We start from the raw sequence: 18,161 nt of genomic DNA, 5'->3' as shown, positions 1-18,161 counted from the left end.
TTTGATCTTTTCTTTTTTAATTTTCCTTTTAATGAGAAGCATCTGTATATCTGTGACATCCATCTGGTGAAGTTGAGGTTCCTAGGCACCAACCTGTCTCACAGAGCTTGGAATCTTAAGCAGATGAGAAGGGGAGAGAGGAGAAAAAGAGAAATGGGGTTGAGAGAGAGGGGGTAAGTTGAGGTTTCATTTTCAAATATTGTTAAACATGAAACTAATCTGCTTTGTGGCATATCCATGGCCTAACTCATAATTTTATTCTCAAGTATATAATAAACTTCATCAATTCTTTTATCCATATTATTATCACTTACTGCTTAGAAATTTCATATTGAGAAAACTAAGGAAGTATATATATGTACATATTGAACAGCTTAACATGTGTCTTCATTTTCTCAGTTATCCTTGTATATTGCGTGTAGAGTAGATAAAAGCTGTAAAACCCTATCGTAAATGCAAGGTGCTTAAGAAAGGAAAAGTTGAATCCCAATTCTTATATAAAGGAATAATTCACATATCTTCTAAATGTTGTTTACTTCAAACATCTGTTATTACTTTGTCTGAGGAATGAAACAGTTTCAATTGTTTTAATTAAAAACATCAAGCAACAAGGTATAAAAGTAATCATGGGATCAATAAAATGTTATTATTTTAATTAAAGTCTCAGAAGCTTAGACCATAAGTGGTAGGTTTTGAAAATGGAGGGTTTTTTTCTTTTTGCTTATTTGTTTTTTACCAAATGAGCTGCACTCTGCTCTCCTGGGGAAAAATTTACTAAGTTGTGAAAGAAAAAGAAGTGCATGAGAAATGTGAATACAGAGCTGTTTGAAAATTGTCCAATTAATCATAGATAAATTTACATCTACCAATGACGAGGATGCCAATTAACTGATTAACCAATTAAGTCATTAAAATAAAACATATTTCAACTAGAGATAGATTGTATATTTAATGCTATATGAAAAATTTCATGACAGGTAATTTATACAATTTAATAAACTTTGAAGCTATAAAATTATAGAAAATATTTTTATAACTAATAAAGAATGTAACAAAATATAATTTTATGGTTTTGAATTAAAAACATTTCTGTGAATCATGTTTGACCCAGTGTGTTCAGTATTTATTTGTTTATTTCAGTCCTTTAAAATTACTGGAATAATTTGTTCCTAGGAAACAAGCTTAATATGAGAGTATGAAATCTTTAAATAAAAATAGTATATAACTTTTATATTTATGTAAAGGACATTATTCTCAACTTAAAAATATGTATTCTCACACAAATGTCATATGTCAAAATTGTTTTTATGGAATTCCCACTGTGGTTCAGTGGATTAAGAACTCGACTAGTATCCATGATGATGCAGCTTTGATCCCTGGCCTCCTCCGGAGGCTTAAAGGATCTGGCATTGCCGTGAGCTGTGGTGCAGGTTGCAGACATGACTTGGATCTGGTGTTTCTGTGGCTGTGGTGTAAGCAGGCAGCTATAGCTCTGATTCTACTCCCAGCCTGGTAACATCCATTTGCCTCAGGTGGGGCCCTAAAAAAAAAAAAAAAAAAAATTATATTCAGGGTAATTTCAGAACTACTTCATGATGTTAGGGCCATCCTAGGGAATCTCATAAGTAGATAAATCCCCATACTTCTTTAGCTATATAAAGAATTTATAGAATATATAAATTCTATAAGAATATATAGTCCACTTCATGTATTAAACCCTTACTTTACCTTTATGATTCTTCAAATCTGTGTCTGCTCTTCAGTAACCTTGTCCTGTTACTTCTACGCTAGGTTACTCATGACACCACTGATGTTCCTACTGTCCTTTGCTGGCATTCATGCATTAGTGGTTATCCTTTTCTATTTCAGTATCATGTTTTCAGGTCTTTTCCCGCTATTTGGTCATGAATATTTTTAGGGCAAGGAACACATCCTGTGGGTTATTACAATGAAAATGTATAGCACAGAGCTTGTCATGTAGTAGGCATGCTCTGAATAATGTATAGATTCTAGAAAGCTTTACTATTTAATAGCAACACTTTTATTGCATTTCAACTAGATAAGCTAAGCACTGGACATGAACACACACACATATTCACATGCTAATTTATTCATCACGGCATTGTTGTATTTCTATTTTTTGACTAGGCCAATATTCCAGATAAAGAAACAAATTTTCTGGCAGAAACACTGCCCCTTGGAACATTCTTTTAAAACACTTGTGGAGAAATTTGTGCTTGGGAATTGCATTGTCATTCTTTTTGTTGGAAATAGCAAAATCTCAACTTAGATGAAGTTAATAAACATGATAATTAATTGGCTTATAAATCCTGAATCATCAAAGGGAAGTTTTGCATTGAATCACTTATGGATCTAAGTGCTTAATTTTTTCATTTAAAAATTAAATGCAGGAATTCCCGTCGTGGCTCAGTGGTTAACGAATCCGACTAGCAACCATGAGGTTGCGGGTTCGATCCCTGGCCTTGCTCAGTGGGTTAAGGATCCGGCATTGCCGTGAGCCACAGTGTAGGTTGCAGACGCGGCTCAGATCCCTCATTGCTGTGGCTGTGGTGTAGGCTAGCAGCTGCAGCTCCGATTGGACCCCTAGCCTGGGAACCTCCATATGCCACGGGAGCAGCCTAAGAAATGGCAAAAAGACAAAAAAAAAGAAAAAATTAAATGCAGCTCTTCTTCATCTGCTCACCACCTTACTCTGCTTTCTGTTCAGGTAAGTTCATTGGTAGCTGGCTCTCTTTCACTCTTTGTGGTCTTCAAAAAATTCCTTACATTTATAAGCTCCAAAAGCTCTCTTCACCAGTAATGTCAGAAGGAAATAATGCATTTTGCACAGAGTTACAACAAAATTCCTGGGAAAAGCTTTGCATCAATTGCTTATCAATGAACCATGAAAAATGAATTTTGTGGAACTTTGGTGAAGTAAAATTCCAACTCCCATTTTTGGAACCCAGAGGTGTGATCAGACTCACCTGAAACTAATAATTAAAAAAGGGGGAAAGATGCTGGCCTGATCAAAAAACATCATGTGTAATAAACATTACAAGCTTAGTTTGAAAAATATTCTTTTATTTTTATTTTTTATTATTGTTGATTTACAATGTTTCTTCAATTTCTGTTGTACAGCAAAATGATGCAATCACACACAGTTCCTTATTCTGCACAGTAGGACCCCATTGCCCATCCATTCTAAACATTACAGTTTGCATCCACCAATCCAAAACTCCCCTTCCATCCATATCTCCCCCCCCGCCCCAGCAACCACAAGCCTGCTCTCCTTGTCCATGATCTATTTCTATTTTGTAGATCATCTGTGCTATTTTTTGATTCCACGTATAAATGATATCATATGGTATTTGTCTTTCTCTTTCTGACTTACTTCACTTAATATGAGAATCCTTAGTTCCACCCTGTTGCTACAAATTGCATTATTTTGTCATTTTTTATGGCGGAGTAGTATTCCATTGTATATATGTACCACATCTTCTTAATCCATTCATCTGTTGATGGTAAAAATACTCATGGTTATCAAATAAAATGTTCTCAAGTCTCCCTTTTCTTTCCAATATCAGTGTCAAGCAGATGATTTTCTCAATTGCACAGGGCCATTTATTAAGTTGCCTTCTTTTGTGTGGACATGGAGATGTCATAGTCAAATCATGGGGAAGTAATACTTCTTTAACACTGTAAGTGACATTATCCTTCCTGCATCCAGAGCCATTCAGAGGTACAAAATTGGATTAACTTCCAACTTTTCTACCTTTTAACCAGAAGCCTGAAAAATGTAATTCATCCAATTCAAATCTATTTAATTCACCAAATATTTTCTGAATGCTTAAAATGAGGCACATATCAAACACCTAGATATTATCATTGCAGCTGAAGGTAAAAAATATAAACTATTTTAAAGTCCTAGCCTGAAAAATCTAACAAATAAAACAAACTACAAAAATAAAACCTAGCCATAATACAGCAAGTACTATACTAGACACAAGATTTTTTTTTTTTTTTTTTTTTTTTTTTTTTTTTTTTTTTTTAGTTAACAAAGAACTGAGTGAGTCGCTAGAGTAGCTAGTTCTGTTTGAAGTGGTCCTGGTCAGGAAATCCTTTTACAGTGGTGTGGACTTTTAATATAAGGTTTAAAATTAAGTAATTTTGTATTTTTAAATTTTGCATTGTTTTAATTAGGATATGAAGAGAAAGAACTTTAAGAAGAGCAAACAGCATACATAGTACCTTGAGATATAAAAGCTCATAACTTCTTATATAATATTCTACTATAAATAAAGAGGAATATGCAGCAGGAAGTTAAGTGGGAACCATGGGTGAAACCCCATCTATACTGAACTTAGGCCTTCATGGTTTTTGTTTTCTTGTTGTCAATGAGTTTTGATTAGAGATAGTAGTCCTAGACAGGTGCTTGGCAAAATAAAAGGATGCACATGAAATCTGCTTAAGTTGTTTTACTTAAGATAAAGAAGATGGAGTTCCCGTTGTGGCGCAGTGGTTAACGAATCCGACTAGGAACCATGAGGTTGCGGGTTCGCTCCCCGCCCTTGCTCAGTGGGTTAATGATCCGGTGTTGCCGTGAGCTGTGGTGTAGGTTGCAGACGCGGCTCGGATCCTGCGTTGCTGTGGCTCTGGCGTAGGCCGGTGGCTACAGCTCCGATTCAACCCCTAGCCTGGGAACCTCCATATGCTGTGGGAGCGGCCCAAGAAATAGCAACAACAACAACAACAAAAGACAAAAAAAAAAAAAAAAAGAAGAAGAAAGGAAATAGGGAGAGAAGGAGAGAGGGAGAAAGAGAGATAGATTTAGTTTTTTTAATATTGACATTGTTATTGTATTTACTCAAATTCTTTGAAATTAAGAGAGGAACTTCTGCTTTTATATGCAGAAATAAAGCCTTCTACTCACTGAAATTCCTATGAAAACATGTCAGAATGAGCATGAAGTCTGTATTACTTTGGAAACCCCTGCCCCTTACTTGTGTGTTCCACCTTGATGTTTGTTGGAGAAATCAATTATAAACTGGATAATTTGGATATCTATTAGCATTCTTAACAACTAAGACTAATGAAAAAAATATAAGTGAAATAACTTCTAATAACTCAGTTTCTAATAGTGGAGTTAATAATATTATGATAAAATGGGGAAGTTCCCAAGTACTCTGACCTTAGTATTGCCGTTGTGGTAAGCAGCCTCCAAAAGAGCCTCAATAATCCCCATCTACTGACACTTACAAATTTAGGTAATGCTCTCCCCTTCAGTAGGAACTGGAACTAGTGATTTGATTACAGTAAATAAAATATGATAAAAATGATGGGATGCCCTTTCTGAGATTGATTTACATTAAAACTGAGACTTTTGTTTTGCTGTCTCTCAATTTTCACTTGTGAGAGAAATTATCTGCCATGTTTTTTTTAAAACAAATGAAATATATTTGACAGATAACATTGTATAATTTTAAAGAAGACAATGTGTTGATTTGATCCACTTATATATTGCAATATGATTATCATCATAGATTTAGCTAATAATACCTTTATTACATCACAGCATTTCCTTTTTATGGTGAGAACAAATGAGATCTAGCCTCTTAGAAACTCTGAAGTATATAGTTTACAGAATTGTTGACTACAATCTTGCCTTTCAGGGATACTCATATGCCAATAGCCAGTGAGGACAGGAGTCATGTCAGCAACGGCTTCAAGCTCAATTGTGGTTCCTCCCTCAGCTGAGTTTTGAGATGACTGCAAGCCCTGAGTAAAAACTAATTTCTGGCTTTGGACAAGAAACTAGATGAGCCTGAATTCTTGATTTACAGAAACTGTGAAATTATATTTGTTGTTTTAAACCACTATAAGCTTATGGGAATATATTACGTAGCAGTAGACAATTAACATATGCTTCTTCTGAGATGCCAAATGGCCCTTATTGCTCTTTTTTTTTTTTTTTTTTCCCTCAGCCACAATTTCGTGGTTTACCCATTTGCTCCTGGAACAGAACTAGGAGTGGTCCGCACTATACAAACCTGGTATCAAACTTACAGTCAGACAGTGGTAAGAAATATTTGGATGCCGATGTCAGGAATGACTTTGAACAATGCCAACCTCAGAAGGCTGTTAGGAAGAGGGGGCTCAAAATCCTGACATTTGGAGGGTTGAATGCCTTTTCCTTCTAAGAAACTTAGGATGTGATTTTCTTTAAATTCTATCATGTAGATCTTTTCTAATAGATTTCTGTGGCAGCTAACATAAGCAATTATCACTCTCCTGATTTTAACAGCTCTAATGGGAGGGGGTATGCGTCAGCTTGCTAGGACTGCCATAACAATATCCCACAGACTTTGTGGCTTAAACAAGAGAAATGTATTTTATCTCAGTTTTGAAGGTCATAAGTCCAAATATCAAGGTGTCAGACCCTTTGGTTTCTTCTGCAGTCTCTCTCCTTGTCTTGCAGATGGCTGCCTTCTCTATGTGTCTGCACATGCTTGTCCCTGGTCTATATGCACATATCTGATGTCTTTCTCTTTGTGTGCTCTAATATCCTTTCCTGATAAAGACACCAGTCATACTGGCTGAGATTGTTTTACCTTAATTACCTCTTTGAAGTCCTGATCTCCTCATACAATCCCCATCTGAGATACTGGGGGTTAGAACTTAAAATTTTAGAGGTCATAGTGCAGTCTGTAAGAGGGTAACAGACAAAAATTCACTTGTTTGTTTGTTTGCTTCTTTGTTTTTAATTTCAGTAGTTGGGTCACACTAAGTCATTCAGGTCATATGCTTGACTCTATGTGTTCTATAAAAAGGGAGAAATTGTAGTTCTACTTCAGACACACACGCTTAGTGTATCTAACTTGGCAACTATCTTTATAGTGTAAAGAACTAATGACAGGTCAACTAGTCAACAAGCATTTATAGAGAACCAGTTGCTCAAAGCACTTACCCAAACATTGTAGGCAGAGCAAATGCATTATCCTTTCTTTCTAAATAATCATTATTGAATTTTTTTGACAAAACTGAGTTCCTAATACAGTTTTTAAAATTATTCTAATATGTCTGTGAGTCTGTATGTCTACATAACACAACACTTCTCAAAACAAATACATGCATCTCTTGTTTTTTATTTGGTATGAAACATAATAAGTATACAAATCAAGAACTGTACATTTGTAGGATAATTGTGCGCATCATTATTTTCATCTTTTTTTAATTTTTAAAAAAATTCTTATGGCTGCACTTGTGGCATATGCAACTTCCTGGGCTTGGGGTCAAACATGAGCCACAGCTTCAGGCCTGCACCACAGGCACAGCAACACTGGATCCAAGCCACATCTGCAACTTACTTATGACACAGTTTGTGGCAACAGGGGATTCTTAACCCATTGTGAAAGGCCAGGGATTGAACCTGTATCCTCAAAGAAACAGAGTTGTGTTCTTAACCTCCTGAACCACTGTGGAAACTCCACACTCTTTTTATCTTGATTTAGGTTTTGAAATGGTTTGGGAGGTTAAAGAGATCTGGTTTCAGATTCTGGCTTGACTATTTGCTGGTTGTATGGTTTGTAGTAACTAATTCCATTTTTCTATATATCACTGTCTTTGTCTTTAAAAGAGAAAAAAAATATTATGCTAAATTTGCAGGAGTTACAAATAGGAAAAAAAATTGTGAATATACTGAAAAGTGAATGAAGGTAGAAAAAAAGGTGAACAGATGGAAAATTTCTGAAAATAAAAATTGGCTATTTTTATAAGGCTATCTTTAAATTGTTTTGTAAAATACTGTACCCTGTGTTGTGGAAACTTATAACAATGTTATGAGACAAAATGAGCAAAAGAATGAAAAGCCTATTACTCTACTTTCCTAATAGAAATCCTGAAGCATTTTCTGTTCTCCAAGAAATATTGCCTTGATATGCTAAGGAGAGAAGCAATGTGTTTAAGAGTCATTAATCTCAATTAGCTTTATTTTCCAGCAGAAAGTTGTTCAAATGACCTTACCTATGCAAATTAGACCTCATTACTCCCAGTAAAGGAGCTAAGTTCAATTATCTGATATCTTGGAGTTCAGCCAGTGTATTTTGTCCCAAATATTTAAAACCTTCAGGAACTCACTTAACATCTCTTTTAACAATATGCCCTTTATGGCACCCAGAATCTAGAGAACTGGTGATATAACTTAATTTGTAACTTACTGTGTTTTGCCTCATCAACATATCTTAATCATAGTTTCACTTTAAGCTAAATTGGTATAATAAGAGGTCCTGCCAAAAGTAGCAGCACAAAATCACTTCAAATCTAGAAAATTATATAATGAAAAGCATATATGTGAGTGTCTTATGAAAAATAGTTTTAGAATTTCTAAAACCAATCATATTTTATTTTTCTAGCATCTTGCTGATTCTTAATATCAGGGCACCATGGTTTGAGCTAGGGACAAACACTGAAGTCTTAAAATGTATACTACAGGTGAATACTTTTAAAAATGTTGAACATACATTGTGTGTGTGTGTGTGTGTGTGTGTTTAGGAAGTAGAAAGTAAAAATAATTAAGTTCCTAGATGCCAAAAGTAGACATTCATGGCTTGACACCTAAGGCATGAGGTATCTGTAAGACACTAGCAGTATGAATTTTAACATTAGCCTTAGTTTTTCTTGTTTTTGAACTTGGGGCAAGAATAATGCCTAGCATTCAATCAGAATTAAAGGTGATATTTCATGAGGGGGAGCGCTGCACCACAGCATATGGAGCCTCCCAGGCTAGGGGTCAAATGTGCCGCTGGCCTACACCACAGCCACAGCAACTTGGGATCCGAGCTGCATCTGCGATCTATACCACAACTCATAGCAATGCGGGATCCCCAATCCGCTGAGTGAGGCCAGGAATCGAACCTGCATCCTCATGGATACCAGTCAGATTCTTTTCCGCTGCACCACAATGGGAACTCCTAGCACAATATTTTGTAGAAGAAGCAAATAACGTTAAGTCATTATTATCACCATGTTAGTTGACATCCTTCTCAGGGTCAGTGAGCACTTCATTCTATGAAGCATATCCCAACTTGACATACAGTTAGTTGCTGGGTGTACTAAGAGTTCACCAAATACAAACATGTAAAATGTAAACTGACTCTTTTAGAACCATTTGATGTTTTAAGAACTCAGATGAAACAAAATTGCCGAAAATAAACAAAATCCTCTCAATTCCTTTAAGCCAATTTGGCATTGGTTTTATGAAATATTGACTATTGCAACATTGCCAAACCAATCAATAATTTTGCATGAAAAGATGTTGGCCCCCTCATCATTTTTCTCTTAAATCCAAGAATTGCTCATGTTGTACGGGAGATGCCAAAATGCTTTACAATCAGCTTAGATTTCACTGCCCTAGGAATAATGCTGTTGTTGAGATTAGATACAATGAAATGCACTTCTGGAGAAGTTGTACTTTTTTGGGTAAAATTGAGATTACAGCTAAAAGATCTTAAAAGCTCTTAAATCTCGGCCATGTATCTGGATTATCAGTTTATGCCGTCCTTTGGGATAGTAAAATAATAAAACTTCTTTTTTTATAGCAAAAGCAACCTCATTATGAGTTTAATGTTATTTTGTGATAGACTGTTGTGATAGCTTACTGTGATAGACAGAGAGAAACACCCTCAGTAAAGAAAAATGCTCATACCTTAATTCTTACCAATCTTTGAATAGGGTGAGGCCGCAGAAAGAACTTTGCAGCTGTAATTAGGGTTTTAGGACATTAAAATAGGGAGATTATCCTGGTGGGCCCAATCTTATAACATGAGTCCTTAATATCCAAGAATTTTATCTGATGTCAAGCATAGGAGTCATGAGGCAGATGGAAAGATCAGAGAGTCAAAGAGAATAAGTCACTTGACCAGCTACGGTTGACTTTGAAGATTAAAGAAAATAGATATGAACCAAGAAATGCACGTAGGCTCTAGAAGCTGAGAATCATCCTGACACAACAGCCAAGAAATGGAAAGCTCAGTCTCACAACCCCAAAGAACCGAATTACAAGTCTGAAAGAGCATGGAGAGGATTCCTCTACGGAGCCTCAACAGGGAAAACAGTTCTGCTGATACACTTGATCTCTTTCTTTGAACCCTGTAAGAAAGAACCAGCTGAGGTATGCTGTGCCCAGAGTTCTGACCTAACAATTGTATATTAAATGACTTACTGTTTCGAACTGCTGAATTTATGGCAAATTTTATATGGCAAACATAGAAAATGAATTCATTTATTGCATGTCTTTCTCTTCTGCATCCATGATGCTGATACTTATGAAGCCAGTTAGATTTGGGGAGGAGAATGGAGACTTCCACTTTCATTTCATAACTGTCCTCTTTTCATTTGCTTTCTGAAATCCCTGCTTAAATTTGTTTTCCTTCTTGTTTTCAAAACATGGCATACATATTGCTGCTATTTATTACCTTTACAGTACTTGGGGCTGAACTCTTTAAGAAATAACATAGGTCAGAGCCATTTGATAAATCTCTATAATAATACATTTGCTTCTTGGAAGCATTCAATCCTAATATTAGCATATGCAGTGCAATTGTGGCAGACAGACTCTAAATTGGCTTCCATCCTTCCAAATTCCAGGTATTCTTGTCCTCCTATTGTTCTTTTCCTGTGAGTTAGTGAGAACTGTGACTCACCTGTGACAAATAGAATATGATGAAGGTGGGTTGTGTAATACATTATATAGATTATAATATTGATTTTGCTAGGCAAGACTCTCTACCGGATTTTAAAAAGCAAGCAGACTCCTAAGTCTGTGTTAATAGTGTTATATAGCAATATATAACAAATACAACACCCTTATATAGATTAATAGTAATGTTAAATGACACCTATCATTGCTACTCAAAAGACACCAGAAGGTGAGGACCAACATAGGTGCCCATCAGGAAAAATAATACCTCTTATCATGAATTTCAGTAAGTAACAGAGGTATTGCTCAATTTTTCCAAACAAAATAATATTTGGGATATTTTTATATTCTTAGAAGCTTCGGTACTTTTTACATTGAATCAGTAAAGACTTTTGTTTGGAATATGTTGTAAATGCCAGTAAGTTTTATGTTATTTGTTTATTTTTAGGGCAACACCCAGTGCATATGGAAGTTCCCAGGCATTGGAGCTGCAGCTGCCAGCCTATGCCACAGCCCTAGAAATGTGGGACCTACACAAAATGCTTCTGTGACCTACACCGCAGTTCACAGCAATGCCAGATCCTTAACTCAGTCAGCAAGGCCAGGGACCAAACCTGTATGCTCGTGGATACTAGTGGACTCCTCACCGCTGAACCACAGAGGAACTCCAAAGTCCTAGTAAGTCTTAATGGAGTCTCTAGGGCCATTTAGTAGCTTGGACTTAAGACTTTACAAAGCAGATTGATTGCTTTGTAATAAAAGGGTCAGAAATAACAGGGTCAAACACTAGAAGAAGGAAAAAAAAAGACCCAGGGCTAGGGAATGCAAGGGCCTTGGGAAAAATATACCTAATGATAGATTTTAAGTAAAACTATATGCACTTTTTTTACTCCAAAAATCTTTAGAAAAGCTTTCAAAAACAATGGTAATCTGGATGTGATTTGAGATTGTTTTGCAATAAGTTATTGAAGATGCTGAATTTATATCAGGGATGTCTTGGAACTCAATGAATCCCCAAAGGCATTACATTTTACTTTTTTTTCTTTGATGATTAATAACTAATGACATTTAAACTAATAATGATGCATCCTAGTAGTATATTTAATATCCTAGTATATTTAGAATAAGAAGACCACATGTTGAGAGTTATCTAGTCTATTTAATAGGTTATATTCAAGTTAAATAATATCCCTGAGCCTGGTTTGACTAATGCATGGAAACACAGACACAATATTAGCTTTATTAGATTATTGTAACTTGAGATGAAATGACATTAAAAAGTATGTAAAACAAAATCATGATTAGTGCAATTAACTTGAATTCACCTTGATTATCAATATCCTTAGCACATAAAATAATTTATTTTGAATTAAAATTTTTAAAGTGTTTCATGTGTAGTGTTATCAGGAGACATGATTAAGAAGTAAATTATTAAACTGAGAAAATGCCTTGCCATTTAATATTAGATAATGTACAAAATCAACTTGCAAAGTAGTTGCTAAATAGAATATCATTTGCCATTATACATCTTGAAAGTGAAAAAGATTTATGTACCATCAAATTTGTACTTTAAAAAAGGTAAAAACTTACAGGTAAACATTTTTATGCATAGGAAAATATGATTTGGGGCATAAAGTGAAAAAAAGACATGCTTCTATTCTTCTGCTACACTATGTGTTGAATTTTGTATGCTTCTACTTTATACAATGTTGGAAGGATATTACCAAGAGTGAACTTTTGCAGTGGTAAAAACATTTCATGTGTTAATTACAGTGGTAGTTAACCACTGTATATTTGTGAAAACTCACCAAATTATAGTCATAAAATCTTAAATTTTATTATACGTAAGTTATATTTCACTATAGCTAGTTTTTTAAAAAAAATGTAAGTGTTCTCAGCATTGTCCCCAAAATGAGAAACACCAAGTTCAGTTAGTGTATCTATTTCTGCTTAATAATGTTAATCAGTTTTCTTGTTTAGTTCTTGTACTTGCATGTATTAATCAAAATTAATATTACTTAAATAGAATAATGAAGTAGAAAGGAGGAAAGTATGCAGACACTATATTTACACTTACTTTTTTTTTTCATTAATCATTCCATGTTACCTTTCCCTTCAACCAACAGCTAAGTTCGTTAAAATTCTTTACCTGGTAGGTTAAATTAAAACTTCATACTAAAAGGAGCTGAATCTTAGTGGCTCTGCCTGTATTGGAATGCTATGATATTCCTTTTAATTTACCCTTGAATATAGAAATATTAAGAAGAGCCTCAAGAGAATTCCTTTGGTTTCAGACACACTCTTCATAACTTTTTTTTTTTTTTTTTTTGGCTACAATGTACAGTAGCTTGATGTGGGATCTCAGTTCCTAGGCTAGGGACTGAACCCAGGTTTCAGAGGTGGACACACTGAATCCTAACTACAAGGCCACCAGGGAACTCTCCCATAACATTTTAAAGTAATTGTCTTTTAGTTCCAATATATGTGTATTTCTGGGTCGATTTCTATTAATTTTTTAAATTTTTCTTAACATTTTCTTGAGGTATATTGATATATAAAAGCTATGGATATTTAATATACACAATTTAATATAGAGTCATGCATATATCCATGAAACAATTATTGTAAAGTAATAGACATATCATTACCTCCAAAAGTTTCCTGTGCCCCTCTTTTTTACAGTAAGAACACTTGAGACCTACCCTCGTAATAAAATTTGAAGCACATAATACCTATTGTTGACTAGAGGCACAATGCTGTACAGCTGCTCTCTAGATCTAATTCTTGCTGCATAACTGAAACTTTATCCTCATTCAACAGCTCCTCAGTCACTCTTACCTCCTCCTCTCCTTGGCCTTTTTTTTATTCCTATTGCTCATGCCTTTTTTTTCCTGCTTACTGATATGCCAAGTAATAATGTATGTAAGACATTGTGGCTGCTCCATTTTTCAGTTTTAATTCGTGTTTTCTTCTTCAAAGGCAATGTTGAGATTGTTTTGATAGGATGTTTATTTGCAAGTGATTAATATTGAACCTATCGAGGCTTAGTTTCAGATTTGTTGGGAGGTCTAGACAGCCCTTATTAAAGGGGTAGGATGACCTTACTCATGGTAGATAGACTTTCAGGTACCTCACCTGAATATCTGGAGAGTTTAACAAGGTTTTTCTGCTTGATAGAACTTTATTATCTATAAGAATCCTCCTGGAGTTCCTGCTGTGGCTCAGTGGGTTAAGAACCTGACAAAGCATCAACAAGGACACAATTCCTGGCCTTGCTCAGTGGGTTAAGGATCAAGCATTGCCACAAGCTGCAGTGTAGGACACAGATGGGACTAAGATCCTGTTTTGCTGTGAATGTGGCATAGGTTGGCAGCTGCAGCTCTGATTCAAACCTTAGCCTGGGAACTTCCATATGCCTCAGGCACAGCCCTAAAAAGAAACAAACAAAAAGTCTCCTCCTATCACTGATATCCATCTTCAGCCCACAATCTGCAGTGTGTTTTCTCTTCTAGAGCCTATGAAGTATTGACTTCATCATTTAAATTAAAATGTATTATTTGCCCAAAGAGTCAAAGCAATCCCCATGTACATTTCTGGAACTTCTGTTCCACATTTATCTTTTTAATACCCTTCCCTGCAAATTTTAGCCATCTCCTTGTCATTAATTTCGTTGTATACTCCCTTTGCTCATTGTACCCAGTGCTTTTTGGGGGGTTCCACCTCTCTGTGCAGTGATTCATAAAGTTTCCTAAGCATAAAAATGAAATGAATATGCCTCATCTTACTGCACTTTGCTTTATTGCACCACAGAGATACTGTATTTTTCACAAATTGAAGGTTTGTGGAAACGCTATTTACAGCAAGCCTGTAGGCACCATTTTTCCAACAGCATTTGCTTAAGTGATGTCTCTATGTCACATATTAGTAATTCTCACAATATTTCAGAATTTGGAGGTCCCGTCGTGGTGCAGTGGTTAGCGAATCTGACTAGGAACCATGAGGTTGGAGGTTCGATCCCTGGCCTTGCTCGGTTGGGTTAAGGATCTGGCATTGCCCTGAGCTATGGTGTGGGTCAAAGATGCGGCTCGGATCCCGCATTGCTGTGGCTTTGGCGTAGGCCGGTGGCTACAGCTCCGATTAGACCCCTATTCTGGGAACCTCCATGTGCCACAGGAGTGGCTCAAGAAAAGGCAAAAAGACAAAAATAAAAACAGTATTTCAGAATTTGTCACTATATGGTGATCTGTGAGCAGCGATCTTTGATCTTGCTACTACAATTCTCTGAAGGCTCAGATGATGGTTAGAATTCTTTAGAAATAAAGTACTTTTACATTAAGATATGTGCACTGTTTTTAGACATGATATTGCACACTTAATAGACTATATTAGAGTGTAATATAACTTTTATATGTACTGGAAAACTATAATATTTGTGTGATTTACTTTATTATTTATTGTGGTGATCTGGAACTGAACCCAGAATATCTCTGAAATGTGCCTATATTGTTCACATTATTTCTTTTCCTTTTCTCAAAAATCACATCCCTCTGTATGTTTCATATTGTCAAAAATAATTTGTCCTCACATTTTACCTAAATTGTTTCTTATATTCTGTTCTAAAATTGAATATAGTAACAGAACCATTCCCATATTCATTACTTATATTTATCTACTGTCTACAAATCAATGTAAATTCATACCACTGGCCATTATCCCATCCAGGAAAATGGAAGTCAGACATATTTAAATTGCTTCCTACTGGGAAAATTTTCCATCTGCATTGCCATTCAGAAGAACTTTTGTGTGAGTCTATAATATGTTAGCATATTACACCACACCATAGAAAACCAAACCCAAGATCATTCAATGCTTTAATCATGTAGGAGATTGTCCATAAATCCATATGAATGCCTAGACAAATATTATGTTGTTCAGAAGTAGATAGATGTTTGACATTGTGAATCACCTGCTCGTGTAACTTATTATTACTCTTAGTCTTGCTCAGAAAATGTATGGATATGAACACAGTTTCTGCTCAGTCATGGAGCAGTGATTATGATTATGATGCTCCTAACCAATTAAATGGTTTGGTAGGTCATATTCCCCAGTTCAGAATGAGCAGTTCATTTCACATGATTATCTGGTGTCCCCTGATTTAGTAAGGAGCTGTTATGCAAAATAACAAAAGTTACTTGTGGAAGATAGCTTGATCTATTACAAAGTTTCATGGCTTTTATATTATAACTTCTAACACTGAGGCATGTCGGAAGCCCCACACAGCATCCCCATTTGCAGAGACACTTCTTCCATCATTGAATTTATTGGATGATAAACCCAAAAGGGCAACTTGGGCCAGCTTCACATTCTTTTCTTACTCTGGAAATCATTAAAGATTAGATAGTAGATGAATTACAATACTTATGATGGAGCATGATAATGTGAGAAAAAAGAATGTGTATATGAGTGTGTGTGTGTGACTGGGTCACCTTGCTATACAGTAGGAAATTGACAGAACACTCTAAACCAGCTATAATGGGAAAAACAAAAATCATTATTAAAAAAAAACAAATTGAAATGATAGAATTGAGTAGTACTGACAGACACTATATGTCAAGTTTTAAATATTTTCTGTGACCAAGAGAAAATTCAGTGTATGCTTGTATGTGTATATAGGTATATAAGCACATATATGTAATGCTTTGTTATTAGTTTGTAAAAATTCCAATATTCAGTAAGGGTTGAGAATCTATAATGATAAATATTGTTCCTTAAGCTTTAGTGTGCAGTAGAATTATCTGGAAAGCTGATCCAGCAAGTATGAGGTGGGGCCTGAAACTTGGCATTTCTAACCACTTCCAAGGGTCATTCTGATGCTGAAAGTCAAGGGACCACATTTTGAGTACTCCTAGACTAAATTTATGTCTTGCTCATTCCTAGCCAGCAAGAGAGGAAAATGTGTATGTTGAGACGTTTCAGTGTCTTTTGTGACTGTCTGTTTTTAGATAGTGAATTCTGGTTTGTTTACTTGTAATTAGAAATTTTAATCATGAAAGCTTTGCCCCTGTGAGAAGAGCTTATGTTTGTTCAGATCTGATTAATCTGGGGTGGTGGGCGGGGGGCTGGGGCGGGGGACAGACTAAGTAAGCAATATTAGCATATCCTTCTGGTCATACCCTTCAAGATTCAAATTCCTCAATTAGCTTTACTAGCCATAAAGTTGCTACTTTTCCACGGTCATATTTCTCATATAATTGCAAATTTTTAAGGGGTTTCTAAAGTGTTTAATAATATTGAACAATTTAACATGTGTGTAATTAGAGTCACAGATGTAAGAGAGAATTGTGTAGAATATATATTTAAGGAGGTAACTTCCAAGATTTTCTGTAATTACTGAAAGGAACTGAATAGCATATCTAAGAACTTACATGCATTCCTACACATAGCCTATGGTGCAACAAATTCTCTCCGAGGAATAGTCATAAAACAAATGTATAAAAGAGGTATGACAAAAATCATAAACAAGAATGCTCAGCTAATGGGAATCAATGAGGAATATCTGTGTGAATTGAAGTTATCACCAGGATAGATTATTATGTTATAAAGGCAAATGAAAAGCAAATAAAGTGTATGATACCTTTTGTGTAATAAAGGTAAGAAACAAGAAAATGTGGGGAAAAAAAGAATGCTCATAATAGTGCTCTTTTTAGTAACCCAACACTGGAAAAATCCATATGTTTAATTAACAAAAAGGAATAGGTAACTAAGTTGCCATAAAGTCTTTCATTGAAATAGCATTCAGCAATAGACTACTGTTCTGTGAAAATAGAATAAAAATAAAAATATTGATCATAGCATTCAGATGTAATCTATGGACAATTAATTTGCTGTGTTGGAAGGCAATACAGTGTTTCTCTCTGCATAAGGAAAGAGAGCTAGGATTAAACATTGTCATAAAGGAAACTATATAGTCCTAAGTTTTTACAAGTTTTTGTATTTATGTTATACTTCATTAACATAGTTTATTACAGAAAAATAATATTTTATATATTATTCTCTTTTTATATTTATGCTAGCTGGAAATTTACAAATTTTATTTTGATATTAGTAAAGGACCACTTTGTCACTTAAGAACTGATTTGGGGGAGTTCCTGTTGTGGCTCAGCAGGCTAAGAACCCAACTAGTCTCCATGAGGATGCTGGTTTGATCCCTGGTCTACCTCAGTGGGTTAAGGATCCAATTTTGCTGCAGTTGCAACATAGTTCACAGCTGCAGTTTAGTGTTGCTGCGGCTGTGATGTAGGCCAGCAGCTAGAGTTCTGATTCGACCCCTAGCCTGGGAACTTTTATATGCCGGGGGTGCGTGTGCAGCAGTAAACAACAACAACAAAAACTGATTTATTTATTCTTTGATTTTCTAATTCATTCAGTTTGTACTCTATCTTCACTTTTTGTCCCTCTGCACTGT

This window comes from Phacochoerus africanus, chromosome 11 (genome assembly GCF_016906955.1).
Source record: "Phacochoerus africanus isolate WHEZ1 chromosome 11, ROS_Pafr_v1, whole genome shotgun sequence".
Lineage (NCBI taxonomy): Eukaryota > Metazoa > Chordata > Mammalia > Artiodactyla > Suidae > Phacochoerus > Phacochoerus africanus.
Note: the sequence above shows the minus strand (reverse complement) of the source record.